The 19,747-nt window shown below is 36.7% G+C and overlaps 1 protein-coding gene across 3 annotated transcripts in view; it reads left to right on the forward strand.

Moving 5' to 3' along the window:
* The window catches only part of LOC142334762 (uncharacterized), a 603,346-nt gene that overhangs the window by 112,423 nt on the left and 471,176 nt on the right, over positions 1-19,747 (forward strand). The gene's annotated exons all lie outside the window — the stretch shown is intronic.

The raw sequence follows: 19,747 nt of genomic DNA on the forward strand, positions 1-19,747 counted from the left end.
GAAACTTGTACTTCGAAAGCTAGCGGCTGGAACAATTAGCCATAATCTACAAGTTGATTTTATTTGGTGCATTTTTTTTTTGTCTGAATCAGAGGCAACCGTTCTCAAATTAGATATAGCGCCAGGTCCGAGGCAGCTGAAGCCAACTCATAGACAACCGTAAGGACCCAAAATTTTTGTCTCAAACGTTCTGAGTGTACAGCATCAGAGCGGACCGAAACTTTAGAGAAGTGAGAGCCTGCTTTAAAAAAACTTGCAATTCGCATATCTCACAAATCTTTGTGCGGTTTAGACACAAATTATTAGGAGAAGGACATTTGTTTTAATCTGTTTGCAGAGAAAAAAACACTTTCTTCGCACAATTTAGTACCTACTCGTGAATCTAAACAAACTCTCAGTTGCTGGTGAGGCTGACACATCAAATTTTTACATGGTATTAAAGTTAACAACCTTGAAAAAATTTAACCCAAAAGGAGTAAAAACACTTTACATCAAATTCTCTTTATGAGAGTACAACTATTAAAATGGCATTGTCGTACAAGGACGTCGCCTAATTTTTTGTGCTAGGTCTTCCTGACAAGCTTCCAGAAAAATGATCTCTAACTGCCTTTTAGCGGCTACGAAATAACTGTGTCCACATAATTAACAAGGGACAAAAACCTAAACAAACGGTCTCTATGTCTCTCCACATGTCACAATTTTAGCTCATTTTTTTAGCTCAATTGGTTTTTTCATTTCACAAATTTGTTTTTTAGTATTTTTTGTATTTCAGATCTTTGCTCTTTTATTAAATAAGTCAGAACATATTCATAATTTCACCGCTCGTTATTGGTTACAGAAAGCCTCAAATACCAACAAAAAAATATACCATCGGCAAAAAATAGTCGAAAGGAACTCCCCACTTTTAAGAAGCAAATCAGAAATAATTTAAAAAAGAGGCAATGCTAAGAAAATGAAATCTTGCTTTCCAACGCATTAGTCGAGTTTTGATAAAAATCTTATATCTCCCTTGTCTTATAAAATTTCGTGTAGTGGATACGAAACCACTTATGTCGGTCAGACCTGCCAACATGTTGCTGCGAGGAGTGAAGAGCACCAGAAATTTGATTCACCGGTCAAGCTGCACCTTGGCGACTGCTGTGGTTTGTCAAAAGCTTTTAATGGGCAAAAAATTGACCAATTTAATGACACTGAGAAATTGAAAAGATTTTAACGGACACTATATGCAAAAAAAAACAAAAAAACTACGCTTCTGTCGAAAAACAGGCGGAAAAATTTCAGAAATGAAAAAAAGGTAACAAGTTTCAAATGTTGAAAATCGACGCATTTCAAAAGTTCCGAAAAAATTCGATTTAACCTAGTGGATCAAGTCCAAGAACTCAAAAACTTTTATATTGGAAAATTTTGATGATATTTTTCCATTCTAGTTGAAAACATGAATAGAGTAAAATTGGTAAATTGGCGATGCTAGTTTAAGCAAAAATTTTCGTTTTTAAGATTTCTTTTAAACCAATTTAATTTTTTAGCCACAGGTCACAAGCCACGTTAAAAATAACAAAATTACTGATAAAAATTTTCACTAGTGTGATCCTTCACTTTAGCTGTTCCTAACAAACAAGCGGATTGGCTGATTTGAAATGTACAGGAAATTTGTATCAAAAAACTGCCTGCTCTATTCTCAGAGGAGTTCTCATTGAACATCCTAAAAGTTTGCTTCAGAAAGCGTTCTGTACTCGGCCCTTTTGAAAGTTGTACTCCGAAAGCTAACGGCTGAAACAAGTAGCCATCCTCTACAAGTTGCTTATACGTGGCGCATTTGTTTTTTATCTGAATCAGAGGCAGCCAATCTTAAATTAGATACAGCGCCAGGTCCGAGGCAGCGGTAGCAACTCATAGACAACCGTAAGGACTCACAATTTTTGTCGCAAACGTTCTGAGTGCACAAGAGTCATAACTTTGGGTCGAAACAAAAGAGTTGGCATCAGAGCGGATGGAAACTTTAGAGAAGTGAGATCCTGCTTTAAACAAACTTGCAGTTCGCATGTCTCCCAAATCTTCCTGCGGGTTAGACACAAATAATTAGGTGAAGGACATTTGGTTAATATGTTTGCAGAGAAAAATACATTGTCTTCGCACAGTTTGGTTTCTACTCCTGAATCTAAAGAAATTCTCAGTTGCTGGTGAGAAGGCTTCCACGTCAAATTTTTACATGGTATTAAAGTTAACAACCTTGAATAAAACTTAACCCAAAATGTGTAAAAACATTTTACATCGAATTCTTTTATGAGAGTATTACTTTTAAAATGGCACTGTCATACAAGGACGTGGCCTAAGTTTTTTTGTGCTAGGTCTTCCCAACAAGCTTCTAAAAAAATGATTTGTAGCTGGCTTTTGGTGGCTTCGATGTAACTGTGTCCACATAATTATCAAAAAAGGAGTTAAAACAGCGGAATTTGCGCCGTTATCAAAAAATAGCAAAATTGGCCTTGCTATCAGCAGCCCTAGATCAGCTTGGGAAGGTTATACATCGTCAGAAGGTTATACATCGTCAAAATTTGGTTTTTATTGCACAAATTTAGCTTTTTTTAATTATTTCAGTATTTTGTTAATAAGCATTTTAATTGCTTTATTTTTTTCTGCTTCTTAAGCTTACACTCAAGTTTTGACGGTAACCCCAGTTTCTGGATAGTTCTTTATTTATCCTAACTCTAGGTCTGCTATGCACAAAAACTTAAACAAAAATGTTTTATGTTTCTCCTCATATCACAAATGTTTCCATGCCAATATTTTAATTTACATACGCATTTTTTCAATGCACAATCTTATTCGCATCAATATTAATTCTATCTATTGATGAACACAAAGCCAAAACCATTTTTTTTGGATGACAGTGTTTGATTTTCTTTACTAAAAGTAATGATTTTAAGGTGCCCTAAATCGGGATGAAGAAAGCCAGAACTCAAGAAAAATCGGGAAAATGTTATTACAGTTGCTAGAAGATGGTTCATAATTTAGCATCAAGATCATTTCATCACTCAGTAGTGTTTATTATTTAAAACAATTATTTCCTTGTCAATTTAAAAGAGAGAAGAAAAGTAAAAACAGTAACCAGAGGCTAGGACAATTGGATCGCAACAACCAAAACTTTACGTACCTGCTAAAGTACATAAAAAGAACTCCATATTGGCCTGTCGGTACCCCGTAGCGATTACGTAAATCTGATAACAATTTTCTAATTTCTTTTTTCCCGAAGTTAACAGATTTATGATTACTGAGAAAAATTCAAAACATGCCAGAGCTGCTAAAGTATCTATCAATCAGAGGAAAACGATCAAATAGTATTCTCTGATGTTAAAAGTTGAACCGCCAATGTACTTGTAGAGGAGGCGGTTCAACTTGAGCTCAAAAATGTACTCAACTGACAAAAATTGGCAGATTTCGAGCTCAGCCATGAAGAATTCTCTGAAATTAACCTTCGAAAAATCAGCTTTAAGTCTAATAAAACGGTTGGGCAATAGTTGCTTCGTTGGTGGTCATTCTGATGATTTTTTGGATTAACTCTTATCAAAAGTATTCTCCCGAAAACCATATGAAAGAAGGTAGAGCCTCGGGCTATGACCGCAATATAAATTCACTATACCCATTTTACGATAAAAAGTTGTCGAGTGCAGATTTTGGAAGAAATTAAGATGTGGTTTTATGCAAATTGCCTTATGTTAGAGATGCAGAGTATAAGAACGAGCAGAAGGTTTATGAATCTGCTCTCATCGGGCGGAAAAAAACCACAAAGGACACATATAAATTGAAAATTTGCAAGGTTCATGTAGACCACCATGTGAAAGCTGAGAAAGGGAATCATCAAATTAACTTTGAACATGCGCTTTCAATTAGCAAAATAAATAGATTGAAAGTCTGGAATGGGTTGCAAATTTGGTCTTTGTGGATTTTCAGAAATAATTAATTTACTCCTGGAAAATTAGTGGTTATTATTATAGTATAAAAAGAGTAAAAAAACTATAAAAATCTTTAAAAATCTGAAGCTTATTCTGTTACATCATAAGCAATAGGTAATCATGCAAAATTTTTTGTGAATTCCAATGCAACAAGTGATTTGAAATCTGTAAATACAGCTGCTATTAAAACTCTAGAGAACTGGACAGGAAATTAGCATTCAACTGAATCTTCAACCAGTAGTGTTGATTCGACCCTGGACAAAACATTTGCAAGAAAAGTTAGAGCAAAACATAACAAGAAAGAGAATATCAACACTTTCAAAAAACTCAACAAATTCAGCATATCTTTCGCTTAACAGCAAAATTAATATCCAATATTATTTTGCGCCAAAAAAAAATGCTTAACTTCCATATCAACTCCACACCGAGAAAACTATGATCTTGAAAGCACACCCACAAAATCATCTTCTGATTGAAGTTTGGAGACGAATGTTTCATATAAAGATTCATTCAATGGAACCAATTTTGTCCGTTTTTGACCTCAGCGCGGCATACTACCTATAGAATGTTGGTTCATCAACAAAAGACTTTCCAGTAGTAAAAAATTTAGGTGAAGGTTTTATTGCTGCATAAATTCTACAGAAACTTACTGCGCATGTTTCGTTGAGAAAAACCTCTAGGGATGATCTTTATCAATAAAATAAAACCAAACTGAATGACCAAAATGAATACTAGGGGCAGGATTAGGAATTAAAATGTTAATAATTAAAATTTACTAAATTCGTTGTTATAACTTTCTAATTTTTCTGCAAATCATTTGTATAGTAGATTCGTATCATGAGCCAAAAATTTAGTAAAACTTGTCGCAAAAATTAGTTTTGTTGGCAGTAGTATTGAACTTAATCTTGAGCCATTAGGCCAACAGAAACGATGTTTTTTGTCAAACTCAAGGAAAATCAAAAGTGATAATTTTTGTTGAAAATTTGTGTCTGAAAATTTTCCCAAACCCATAATTTTTGTAAGAGAAATCATGAACCGCCCAAGATCTATGCACACTGTTAACGTAGCACCTAATCTATTCAAAGACCCATGTATCCATGAACCGTTTTTATCATAATCACAAGTGTGGCTATTAGTTTTTTTATTTTGGAAAAGACTATTTTTTTGCTATTATAATTTTTAAAGTAAAGTTTATTTAGTTAGTTATGTCTATGATCTTTACAGTGTTTAATTCACAGTCAATTACCAAACGTTGTCGTGTTACGTTGGTATCAGCTCAGCAATGGTCATGTGAACGAATGCGACTAAAGCATTAGTTTGACATTTACTATTAAAATATTGTTCTTGATTACTTACTTAATCAACAAACCAAAAACAAGTAACAATGACGTTATAAATGACATACAACTGATTATTAACTTCAACCAAATAGTTTGAATAGGGAAACTTTTTTGCATTTAGCTCTATTAGAATTTTTTACAGTAGGTTCTCAGACTGAACTATAAATTGACTCTTCATTAACTTTTATGCTAATTTTTTAAAGATTTAAGATACTCCTAGTTTTAAGTGAAATGTGTTCTCCCGACAAGAAAATGGCATCAAAACTAGCTTTCAATTGAAATTCTACAACTTTCAGAAGAATTTGAATATAGAATACCGCAAAGGATCTTCTCTTCAATCAAAGTTTAAATTACAATCCTTTAAATCAACAATAATACTAAAAGTTTTTTTGATATTGTTAGTCAATTGAAACCCAGTAGAAAGCAGACCAGCTTGAAACTCCAGAAATATTCTGTAAAAATTTGGTTCCACTGAGATTCTTGAGCAGCCACAACATTTGGTCCGCTGATGTGCACAACAAAAACAATAACACACACAGCAATAAATCGTCCATTCGAACAGGTAAACCGAAGCACAACCAGCCACAATGGCCAGCACAATTCCCAGCACAAGTCATTTGATTGAAAGACAAGTGGTCAACTCATGACGTCAATGGTATAGCAAGATGGCAAACTCTTGTCGCTAATCTCCACAAAAGCTTTACCAAGCTCGAGGGCTACTTGAAAAAAAAAACAAAATAACGACGGCCGGAAAATTTTATTGATGTTGGACAATTTATATGACAACAGAAACTAGCAGAGGTGCATATTCGAAACAAAGTGTTTCGAGAATTTCTATTTGGCACCAAGCCTAGGCTAGAAGAAAACCGTAAAATTTTGCGACGGTTATTTGACAAAGCTTCATTTCTCCGAGACAATGAAAATTGTCGCGCAGTAATTGTCGACTGTCGAAAAGACAAATGCGTGCCTCCAAGTTAGAGAAATTTGCTGTATCAATTGAGAAGGGGTTGTATATATTCTAAAACAAACTGAAAACATTAAATTCAAGCGACTCAGAAAAACAGATAATTTTAAATCAACTAGAAGAAAAATTAAGCAAAATAGACGAAGTTTCCGCACAATGCATTTAACCAAAGAGGTCAAAATAATGTTTTCCGACCTCTTTGATAGTAGGAGTTACTATCGAGACAATATCAAGCAATAGCTGCAGAACAAAAGTTGTGGGTACCACTCGTACCTGGTAGCAAAAATGGTTCAGCCCAGACGGTAAATAACAACAATATAGACGACTGAAAGTCAAAGGGCGAAATTCTTGAGGTTTCTTGTCAGAATTCTGCTGCCCATAGAAGTAGAGAAGAACTAAGAATTGCCACCTCGCCTTCCTGGAGAAGAACTAAATTTGAGCGAATGAAAGTTGAGAACTTGATGGCTATGCAAGAAGCAGCGCAACAGTAGTGCGACTAAAAATTTCAAACAGAAAATCAACTTGAAATGAAATTAACTTTCGTCGATGACAAGCAGAGTTGCGTATACATTTACAACGACAATAACTAGAACAAGAATAATGTCTACAGCTACTGCAACAAGAAGATAAAACACGAATGATATATCATAGGCTAGAGCTTGCAAACGACAGAAAAAAGCAGAGGCCAAAAAAGAATAAATAATTCAATAGTTTGAACTGAACAAAGCAAACTCAACCAGAGCAGCACAAAGTTTCCTTCAACAAGCAGGCTACAATACTACGCTTCTGACTGGTGGTACAATGCGCGCTGAAAACACAAGGTTGATTTCCGAAAAGCATGCCTAAAAACAGTTTCAACGAAAAAAATTTGCATCTCAGCTTTTTATAATGAGCGTCATTTTTTGAATAAGGGAATCTTTTTTTTGTATTTTTTGGCCACTATAAAATTGATCACTGCCGAGACGAAGATTTTTCTTGAGATAGCGATGAGGTAAAATGGGACTACGAAAATATGGATAAATATGCTCATCGTTTCCAAGATTTGATTTCAAACAAGGATCATATTAACAGTTTTGTTGTGCCAATTACAACAACAAGCAAAATCCCAGACAAATGGGAAAAGCCTGACCCAAGACTTGCAATAACAATTAATATTAACGCAGAGGGTATTGATAGCAATTATATAGAAGGTATCACCAGCTCCAACTCTTTCTCCCAAAATCCATTAATTAATTATGAATCTAATAAGTGCAGTAGAATTATTCGCAATTTTGAAGAAGAAACAGCATTTAAAGTTGCCCGCACACATTAAATTTGTACCTAAATGCCTAAATTGTGCCCTTTGAATTCGCAACTAATTACAATTTGTTTATGGGTGCTAAAAAACGTTTAAAAAATGTTCACTTGCAGCTCTTATCGGAACAAAGATGAATTTAGAAAAAAAACTTCTTGGACATCTCTTTGACCAAATAAAAATTTCCGCCTGAAAATGGTCAGGAAAATGGAATTACATAAACTTATCTTGAAACGAATGGAATTTAATCCATTTCCGACTCAAATAAACACCTATATTCATATGGTTAAGTATCGTAGGATAACTCCCCTCCAATCTTGAGATAGTATTCACTCGTTACAGCAAAACATATCTCTTGAGAAGATAAAGGACTCTATTCGCTTTCTTCAGTGTAATTTCAATATTAGTGTGCCAGTTCATATCAGCGCTTGCGTTAATTCTAGATAGCTGATAACTTTGCATTGATGAAGCGGCTCATCTTGGAGGAAAAAGCGGCATTGCCAATCATGCAAAGTTACATGATGGCACCTGTCGGCGGCTAAGCCCATTTTAATGTCCCTGACTCCAAAGTTGAGGGAATCTCGATCAACCTGAAATTGTTTGCTCGCTTGGTTAACCGTTAAAATTTTCAAATCGTTGATAAATACAAAAGGTAAGTCATTTTTGGAAATAGAAAACAAAGAAGGACCAAGGAGGACTCTTGTGGGAAGCCACTTGTTACCTCCAACACTGGAGAACTAATGTTCTTGACTCGAAAATACGGGTGTCGGCTCTGAAGTGTCGGCTCTTTAGCTGAATAAAATTTTCCTGGCATATTTCCTGGCCCTATACTTAGCATGGTTGTGACAAACGTTCTCTGGTTTGTAAACCCGTGTTGCTATTTTTTCGAAAAGTTTTCAAAGTGGGGATAAACCATTTTACAGATACAATTATAAAAATAATTATTGATCAAATGAAGAAGCGAAACTGGTATATACATGGCTACAAGGTGTCCACCTCCCATTTTGAGGATCGAAAATTCTGTCGCAGCTCCCAAGTGTCTGGTACTTTTTCTTGTTTGCTTGATATTTCTGAAAGTTTTGCTAGCAGTAACATCCATTAATATGCTTAGACCATGGTAGCCAACTGATTGCATTCCATCTCGCCCTCTGTTTTTTTCATATCCAGTGAAGCAATTTCTTCTTGAATGATTTGAGTTGAGAGACAACAAATTGATAAAATTGGTTTATTGTAAATTATATTGTCAACATGTAGAGTTTTCTAGGGCAAAGACACTGAATGATTGGACTCGTTGAACTTGTGTATTTTCTCAGTGGTTGATGTACAGATAATTCCGTCTCTCATCACTATTTTTGAGAAACTACACAAATTGTTTGAGTTTTTCAAGTGTTTGAAAGCCAGGTCAGTATCCCGTTGATCGATCAAAGCCTGTTAATACAACAAACGATCATACTCAGCAGCTTCACCAACAACAAATTTTAGCACCGCTGCCCTCTAATTTCTGAAATTGATTGTATTTTTAGTGCTTTTGCCTTGATTGAGCAGTTCCTTCATCAGGTTTGAGGTGTTAGAAATTATCCATGAGGCGAGACACTGCCTGAGGCGAGCTCTTTTTGTAACTCAAACGTTACTTATGACATAAAAATACAGATACAACACTTCGTTCATCTTTTTAATGTTCATGTGGCAGATTGGTACAAAAGGCTTGTTAAACAACAATTCATTAATAAACTTAAAATCAGTTCTAAAAAAACTACTGAAGCTTTCAGTTGTCTGTTTCATGGCATTCCACGAATGGGGATATAATTTTTCTGTCGGGGCAATCGAATAATTTCAACAAGGCGTCATTCGGTCCAGCACAGACCGTGTAAATCCGATGGAACGCCACATCTGCGAGATTGCTAAAACCACTCGGAACTAAGCCTAGACTTATGAAAAGACACCAAATGCCTAGTAGGGGGGCCAGCCTTGACTATAATTACACGGTTGAGGATTCTAGTTGAAATTGAGCAAATATTCTTCCCTGGTTTGAGCAAAAGTCTCATCATAACAAAAAAAGCCAGCTTAGTTTTTATTCTTGGGACCAACATTAGTCAATTTATAATCAAAAATTTCAAACTAAGTTCTTTTCATGGGTCCGCCATTTGTCTTTTCATGGTAATAAATTTTCAGTATTCGAAACTTTTATTTTTTTCTGCTATTGTACATACAGAAGCAGAACCAGAGCAAGAATAAATAGCTTTGCACCAGAGCAGTTCAATTTAAAAACGACTGGAAAACTGAAAAGAACTTTCAGCGTTTTGTAAAATCTTAAGATAAAGAATTATGGCAGCTTGAGTATATTACATTACCTTTTTCAATTAAACCAGCTGACTTATGTGTATTAGTTCTAGTCCGCTTAGCCATTACAATATTTTTGCGTTACTCATGTGAGTGTCACACGTATGTAAAAAAAGGGTGTAATAAAAACCTCGGGTTTCAAGGTCAAACATTTTGTTTAAATTTTAATTTATTACTTGATTAATGACTGACACAATTTTGATAGGTGTCGACAGATTGAAATAGACAAAGCTCGGGCTTCGAGCAATACTAACAATTGTGACATATCAGTATTTACTTGGTTAATTTACCACGGTGATAGAACCGATATTGGATACGGGCAAAACTGTGGATAAAACTCATTCATTGAATGATAAACCTACCTTCAGAGTTAATCACTCAATTAGATCTTCATTTAATTGAAACCATTCTCTTCTGCTTTTATCTACTTATTAATTCAACTTCAATCCTTGTATTTTAAACAAGTACCACGCTCAATTACAAAAGATAATACATATTGCGCACGGGCGGCTGCTATACTCAGTTTGTTTTCCGTTTCAAAATTATGAGCTATCTTTTATAATAACAAAATATGAATGTAGGGTTTTGAGGTATTCATTATGTTACATGAAATATTGCATGTAAATATGTTACATGAAATATTGCACGTAAAAAAGCAGACATTTGTAAAAGTCAATAATGGACCCATAAAAGAATTTAACTCGATTTTTGTGCAAAACATTTTGTTGAGCTTAAGTCCAGCCCAAACTTTGGGCCCAGCCAAAATCTGTTTTACACTTTTGGGTCCAAATTAAGTTTTTTTTGTGTTGAGCTGAAGTCCAGAATGTCTTTAAATGCAGATACAATTTTTTCATAGCTCCAATGAAAGTCGAGTATGGTCTTTTCATAGTGCATTTCGTTTTGTTTCTCATTAGCATTGTTTTTCACAAGTCTTGACCTAGACCTGGGTGATTTTAAATTCGACTGCTTGCTTCAATTGATGCTCATGAAATAACTCAGCAGTCAGTGCTACTTATCAGCCAGTTAGTGTTGCGAAAATTGTTGTTTCAACTATTGAAAGAGGACCCTTGTTGAGAATGACGTTTAAGTTTTATTAAAATCCTCTTCGGAATATCTGAATCTGATTCTCTTTGGTGAAATAATAAATCTGTTCGTTATTGATTTGGTCACTTTGACAACCGATTCGGGCATTTTTTGACAGAAAACAATTGTACTTGTTCCTAGCTACTTTTGATCAATTTCCTAAGATCTCAAAACAGTAATGCGGTTGGTAGGTAATAATTGCTGGTAATTTGCAACAAGTTTTTTGTATTTTTGCTTTAGTGAAAGCGCGAGGTCCCTCGTGATGTTTAGAACCGGCATTCCAGTCTGCTTCGGCCAGTGGTAGACGTTAGGAGCTCCTTTTTCTCACGAAACGATAGTTTTGGGTGCTTTGGAGCCTTATTGTTCGCAAAACACAATATGCTTTGAATGCTCTGACGTAGAGCTACAATTGGTCTGTTCCTGAAGATTACCACACGGTTGTTATCACCACCGAGAGGTTATCAAACTCCGAGGCAAAGCCGAGTTGTTATGATAACTTCGAGGGCAATAACAACCGTGTGATGATTTTTTTAATCAACACCTGCTGCGATCAATTCAAAATTGAACAAAGTTTCATTGGTTTCTCATTTTTATTTTTGTGGACAATTACACTTTCAAGAGTAAGTGATTTCTTTGGATCTGTTATTCGTTTTGCCCTCATGCACCCCACCCCCTCCCCTCTCCCACACACATACACCCCCCCCCCCCACACACACACACGCACACATACCCACACAGAGAGAGAGAGACACACACGTACACATGCACCCAAGTACACACGCTCACACACCGACACAGAAACACGCGCACGTTCACACACGCACACACGTACACATGCGCACACACAGACACATACGCACGCTCACGCACTCACACACAATCCCACACTCACACACACACACACACCCAAACACACACACACACACCCAAACACACACACACACTTACCCACCACAGATAACACACCACACATTCACCAGCACACCACACTCACACACACCACATACTCACCACACACACACACCACACAAACACACCCACTTACACACTTACACGCTCGCATACACACACCACAGATAACACACTCACCAGCACACAACACACACACCGTCTCCGTGGAATCCACACAGGAGACAGATAGGAAACTTGGAAAGTTAATTAAGAAAGAGAAAGGCGTCGACAACATCAAACAAAGTTTCAGAATACAAGGGATCCCTGAAGATCATAACAAAACAAAAGCTGGAAATCTTGTCCCCACAACTGACGAAGTAAATGAAATACTGAGTGAAATAGGCGTTAGGCCTGAATTGAAGGAACTCAAACGACTAGGTGAATTCAAGAGAGAACGGAAGAAACCAAGAATTTTTTTAGTAACGGTCGCTAACGAACATGAGGCCAGGCTAGCCTTAGCCAAAAGTATTGAACATCAAAAGGAATTAGCAAAGAGAAAAATTTACTTGCTACCAGCTCTCAGCAAAGAAGATGCCCTCAAAGAAAACCTGATTCTGAAAAAGAGAAGAGAACTGTTGACAGAAGGAATTCCTCGAGATAAACTCAAAATTCGAAATTCAGAACTATTCAACGATGGTGCGAAAGTGGAGATTGCCTCCGTAGAAACCAAGTCAAACTGACTAGGTTTTTTTAACATTCTGCAACTAAACGTAAGGAGGCTGGTGAACGTAGAGAGGAGAATTAACTTTGCAAATGCTGTAATAAACTCAGACTACAACGTTATATGTCTCTGTGAAACTTGGCTCAATGATAACATTCCATCATCTGAACTATTTCTAAATGACTATTGCAACTACCGACAAGACAGACAAATGGATCAAGACAAAAATACCCACGGAGGCGCCCTCATAGCAAAAAAGAGCTCCTTCATCTCCGAAAGAGTCATTTCTGAGCAACCGGATTCTAGTCTTGTCTGCAAAATACAATTAGCTGAGAACGAAATCTTTATTTGTGCCTTTTACAACCCCCCAAAAACTAGCCCGTACCGTTACGAGGTTAACGATTTCCAAAAACTCCCTAAAATCATTCCTAATTCAAAAACGACCATTTTATGTGGGGATATAAACTGTCCTGATGTTAACTGGAAAACTCTAGCAAGTACAAATGAAGAAGAAAACGAAGTCATTGAATTGTTTGAGGAATCCCTATACAGACAAATCATAAACTTCCCCACCTGTGGGAAGAACACTCTAGATGAAATATTTTACAAAAATTGTAATTTGGTGGCACATCTCGACGAGAAATTTTCCTCAATTTACGACTGCTCGGATCATAGATCAATCCAGTTAACACTAGATTGTCCACACCAACACGCCAAAGAAACTCTTGGAAATTTTAGAAGTTTCGGAAACGCTGATTACGAAAGCATAAATATTATTTTAAATACTGAACCCTTCAAACCAGTTTGCTTCACTAACATAAACAAAATGTGCCAAGACAGGACATGGATCAAATATTCAAGGTCCACGTCCCCAAAAGAACTAGACACCGACAAAGTCTACCTCCCTGGATATCAAGTCTCACTTCTTACAACATGAAGAGACTACAAACCCAAAAACGACTCTTATCCAAAAAACCCACTAGTTATCGAAAACAAGAAGTTCTTAAACTTGAAAACCAATTGATAGAATCATCGGAACTGGACAGGATTGAATATCAGGATAAAATCATTCGTGCAAGAAATACCGGTACAATCTTCAAACACTTGAAAAGCCTGAAAAAATCACCAACCCTTCCAAAATTACTAATCAAAGAAAATTAATAGAGCACAAAAATGCAAGAGCAAGTCAACATGATGAACGAGTTCTTTCACTCAGTGTTCTCACCCAAAATTCCTTTCAGTATACAAGATGAAATTACAAACTTCGAAATCTCAAAGAAAGCAATCTACGAAATACTTCTTTCGCTAGATGCCACAAAGTCGCGAGGCCCAAATGGCATACCGCCTGCATTTTTCCAACGTACAGCACGCGAAACAAGTCAGAATTTAAATGTACTTTTCAAGCAGATAAAACGACTGAGAAAAATCCCAAACTCCTTGAAAATTGCAGCTGTGACGCCAATCTACAAAAAAGATGACTGACGGAAAGTAGAAAATTACCGACCAGTCTCTCTTTTAGACATTGACAGTAAAGTTTTTGAGAAATGCATTTGTTCAGCTTTATACGCTCACTTCGAAAAATTCCTAGAGAACACCAATATGGATTTGTTAAAAATGCTCAGTTAATACAAATATGCTATCCTTCTTGAAATCAATTCACGACGCGCTCGATAACGAATCAAGCAACGAAATTGTAGTATTCTACACAGATTTCTCCAAAGCTTTCGACGAAGTGCCGCATTTTGAGATTGTAAAAAAGTTGCAAATATTGGAGTGGGAGGTTGCCTATTAGAAACTATCATTGACTACTTAGACAATAGGAAACAATTCGTTCGGGTAGACAACACAAGATCGGAAAATTTAGATGTAACAAGTGTGGTACCCCAAGGTTCTCTTCTCGGACCACTCCTGATATGCATATTCATCAATGATCTACCTGATGTGTTAGTTTTCTCTGACCTATTTATCTTCGCGGATGACCTAAAAATTCTTGCAGTGAAGAAAACGTTTTGGCAAGTTCAAAACGACCTCAATGGTATTGAACAGTGGGTAAACGAAAATAAAATGAAATTAGCCATGGACAAATGTGCAAAGCTGAGCATAAGAGGTCATACACAAAATTACGAGCTTATGGGCACTAAACTAGAGTCATCCAAAGTCATCAAAGATCTCGGCATCTATGTTTCCCATGAACTGACGTGGAAGACACACATCGAAGGACGACTGAAGAAAGCGAACAAAGTACTCTACCTACTTCGACGAAACATAGCTCTTCAAGTAAGACAAGAGATCAAGCTCGGACTCTACGAGTCACTAATTTTGCCAGTACTCTTATATGGCTCTGCACGCACAAATCCGAACCGAGGTGAGCTACAACAGCTTGAAAGATTTCAAAAGAAAGTAGTCAAATGGATCCTTGGACAAAAAGTCATGCCGTATCCAAATCAACTGAGACTTCTTAACATACTACCACTACCAATGTTCATGCAACTAAATGACATTCTACTTTTATCGAAATTGACAGAAGACCGCTTTTTACCAATGCTGAAACAAAATTCAGAAAAAGGGAGAACAAATGAATTATTCAAGCTCCCGAAAACCAGATCTGAAAAGGCTAGAAATGATTTCTTTTTCCGTACATGCAGACTAGCAAATCGAATAGAAAAATACATTGAATTTAATACGAAAAAAGGCCTTAAAAATCGAGTTTTAAATTTCATGTGGAAGTTTGTAAACGAGCGATTCGACGAAAATAACATGTAGCTGGCATCTATGCTGTGACTTTCAGATCTGCAGAAATAGTAGGACAATTTTCTAAGACGACGACTGGGACGAAAATCCCCTCAGTGAAAACTGTAAATCCCCAACAACAACAACAACACACTCACACACACCCCGCTCACCACACACACGCAAACACCACACACACACACACACACACACAGACACACACAACACCGCACATACGCCCCCACGCCACACAAACAACACGCACCACATACACCACACACGTTTTTTAGACTACAAGTTTATCAAACTGTTTCCATCATTAGACTACGAGTTTCTCACACTCTTTTCTCGCCACTGTTTACTTAGTAACAGTGGCAATAAAAGAGTGTGATAAACTCGTTGTCTAATGCTGAAGTGTTTTTCCAGTGTCGATCGGGCATTAAAATTTATTACACTGGCAGTTTATTTAACTGCTGTTATCGCAACAGGTGTTGATTAAATAAGTATATCACAACAGTTAGGCTGTTGGTATGTACAGGTTGTTGATACTTAGCAAAAAGTTTTCTGTCTATTTGCTTTCTTGAGGGCACGAGGTCCTTCACGATGTTTGGTCAGACGTTCCGGTGTACTTCGGCCGATGGAAGACGTTAGGAGCTCCTTTTTGTTTGCAAAATATGAAACCTGACACTTCCAATTTTCTACGATTTCAGATGCAAGTTCTGAGTAGGTTTAGGTGGCTTCTGCGATCTCTTGAATGCTCTGACGTGGATCTATTCATGGCGTCGTATCAAATAATGATCTATCCTTCGGGTAATTCCCTCGGCACTCTGATTTCGCTTTCTGAAGATCAAACTTAGGGCAGGTTCACTCAGGTTTCTCTTCAAGAAATCAATTACGTGATGAACGGAACTAGCTCCAATGATGTATACCACTTATTTGAGGATGACTTTAAAATTCTGTTTGACTCTCAAGTATGGCCCAGGATTTTTTCATGCGCGCACCTTAAAAGTAAATTTCTCGCCCCAACACAATTTTTATCAAGTTTGACTCGAAGAAATGAAAGGCAGTTATAAGAATGATTTCAAACAAAACTTTTGGTTTTACTAATGCAAGCTTTTTTTGATATTCTTTTGAATTACAAAATGTTCTTCTCTCAGCCTATTTCTCGCCTCGCAATTGCTTACCATTTTTCAGAGAATGATTGTGTTGTGGTTGTTTTTCGTACCTGATTTTGGTGAGTCCTACAGTTATGTCACCCCTGTGGGAGAGCATGTATGTGATGGATATATTGAACAGAAGAGTGGTACCGAAATAGTATCTGAAAAAGTTCCAGTTATCGAAGAGTATCACGAAAACTGTTTAAGCATTTCGGAATTCTTTCGATGCACGAAAACTCGTACTTATTTGGAAACAAAGCATACAAAAGTGCCGAAGGAGAATATTTTGGTAAAGGGTAAGAAGTGCTGTCCAGGGTACAAACAGATTGATACTAAGTGTATAAAAGATGATACACAGCGGAATAATCTAATTTTGAAATGGGTTATTTTTGCGACAGTTGTTGTGGCATTGATCTTACTCTGCGTTGGGTTTATAGTCCCAACTTGTTTTTATCTGAGAGAAAAGCGGCGTCGACTTCATTTGGAAGACTTGGAACACGATCCGGAGACTTTCGTGAGACCATCCACGTGTCAGAACTCAAACAGGCATGGTAACAACATCTACACACTGGCATCTCCAAATGACGATCAAGCTACTGAGTCCCATTATGAAACAATTGATGATATAAGAGGACTGCCCCCAGCCTACGAGACCTGCTCTATAAATGAAAGCTCAACCAGTGTTACATACACACGACAGCAACCACCTCCCTATTCTGAGGGATTAATGTTTAATGAGCACGGATATGATCAGTTAAAATTTGGCAACATGAGTGGACCTGACCTCTCGTATGGGGCCAAAAATGTCGCCCTTGAAAACAAAAAGGAGACCGAAAACTACTCGAAGCTTCAACAAAGCTACAAATCGTTTCAGAATAATGACAAAAACCAACCTGGAAGCTCGAAGTTTCAATAGATGCAAAGTGTGATACTTAACTTAGTAAAATTTATTTAATTTTTTAAATGTCAGCTGCCAAGAATCGTCACAAATGCATTCCACTGTCAATTTTGACAGTTTGCGAGTTTATTGCGGAAGCGTCACAAGTTTAGCGTTGATGGAAAAGATATCCATTTAAAACATCTTTACTCTATCTTGCATTTTAGATAGCTCTTACAATTTTGTAAAAAGCACATGGTAATTTATTAAAGGTTAAGTGCAGTGTTATTAGGATTAGTTTAACTTTTTGATGCTTAGTATTTAACATTTAATATGTTCTGTAAATAATACAAATTAATTCAAAGGACAAATTTTTTGCTTGCTGTTTTTCAACAACAATTTTCCTAATAATTATTGGATGCGATTGTCTCAATTTTTTACCGCTCCGCTCTGTTTTTCTTGTGAACTCAGCGAGATTTGTTTATAGTTTTCTAGTTGCTCTCAACCGAAGTTTTTAATTGCTCTCGAACAAAGTTTGTAGCAATTATTTTAGTCCTGTTGGTCTTTTTGAAGCCATTTTTCGCTTGACCGATTTTTCGCCTGACCGATGTGACTTTTTGTCCTCAAAAACGAGATAAACAGGTAGCGCCCGGAGGGCATTAACTTCTCTTCGAGCCTTTCAGCTCACTAGTCGCCAAGAATGCGATTCACAGAAACTGTTTTGGAGACTTAACATTTGTTGTTAAGGGTGTTTCTTAGAGGCTGACCCCCCCCCCCCCCCCCCTCCCACATTATCCCCCTCATTTCACCGCCAATCGCCACCCTTGCACATCCAAAGACCCCACTTCCACCGTTGCCCCCATCAGCCCTCAGTGACCACCACCCCCGCTGCTCTCACCTCACGCCCCTTCAATTAAGCTAAAGCTAGCCTCACTAAACCGTGGCTAGCTACTGACGAATCCAACCACTCGCTCGTCGTTTGAGAGCACATCGCCCGACGTTAGTCGGTTATGATATTTAATTAGTGTGCAATAAATATGTAGCAGAGCAATAGATCAGCCAATATTCAGGCTAGTGTTGGGGGAGGGGGTTTGGTAATTTCCTTTTTTAAGGTAACTCGGTAATGTACATGTGCAGGCTGTATTCCGTTCTCTCTGAAAACTTTGTGCTATTAGATAAGATAGAAAGTAGCGATATGGAATATTCAACCTAGTTTTTTATTCGAATTCAATATTCCAAAAACAGGCGAAAGGGGCTTTTTGTTGTTTGACTGTCCAATTTTTGATGTGTTGGAAATGTAGGTAGTATTAAGTTTATAGAAAAATCAGAATCCAAATTTCTTAGAAAATTGCAAAGCGTGCAAATTTAATGACTTAATCTAGGCATTTTAAAAAACTTGATAATTATTTGTCAAAAATGATCGCAAAGCAAAGCTAACATGATTTGGAGACAATTGTGTTCCTTTTTTGTAAATTTGATCTCTTAATAGTCCATTGATTGAAATTGACTGACCAGGAAAATATTCGTTGAGGATATACTCCAAGTGATTGGAGCAGAAAGATATTTCCAACACATCTATATGTTAACGATCTTAGCAACTTTTTGTCATGTGAAACAATACAATACGCTGATGACACAGTCCTTTTAAGCTCTCATGATGAAGTTCTCGAATGCAAAGACGAGCTTGAGAAGGCCATAGAAAAATGCATAAAATTTTTTATTACATCACAAGATCAATCCGGATAAAACAAGAGTTTATTATTTTTGGTAACTCTAATCCTCAAGACGAAACGACATTGAAAGTTGGAGACAAATTAATAAGTTCGAAAGCGGAAATCAAATATCTCGGTGTTTATATTGACAAAGACTTCAAATATCAAAATCAAGTAAAAATTCTTTTGTCAAAAATGGCCCAGGGCATTAAATGCATATATGCACTCAGGGCAGGGACATAATTCCTACTGTATACAAAAAAATTATTTTGAACTCTTTTTTTCTCAGTCATAATCAATATTCTTCTGCATTACTTGCAACTGTCAATCGAAATCTCATTAAAACACTAGAAAAGCAGTTGAATTGGGCCATCAAAGCTTGTTTTCACAGACAAAAGTTTGACTCATCCTCAGATCTTAAAATAAACCTTGGTATACTACCTATTTCGCTGCTTTTTGATTACGGGGCTGCCACTTACTGTCATAGCATCGTGAATAAAAAGAAGCCTGCCTTCTTAAGCTCAGCTTTGAAATTACCAACCGCAAGTTTTTTTATACACGAGAGAACTCAAAAAATTTTTACCCAGATAATTTCAAAATGCAATTTGCATGAAAAAAGAATTATTAAGAGAAGTGTTCTGCAGCACAAGTATTTCCCAAGAAACTATTTGTCAATGTCATACAG

This window comes from Convolutriloba macropyga, chromosome 2 (assembly GCF_964194025.1).
Source record: "Convolutriloba macropyga chromosome 2, txConMacr16.3, whole genome shotgun sequence".
Lineage (NCBI taxonomy): Eukaryota > Metazoa > Xenacoelomorpha > Acoela > Convolutidae > Convolutriloba > Convolutriloba macropyga.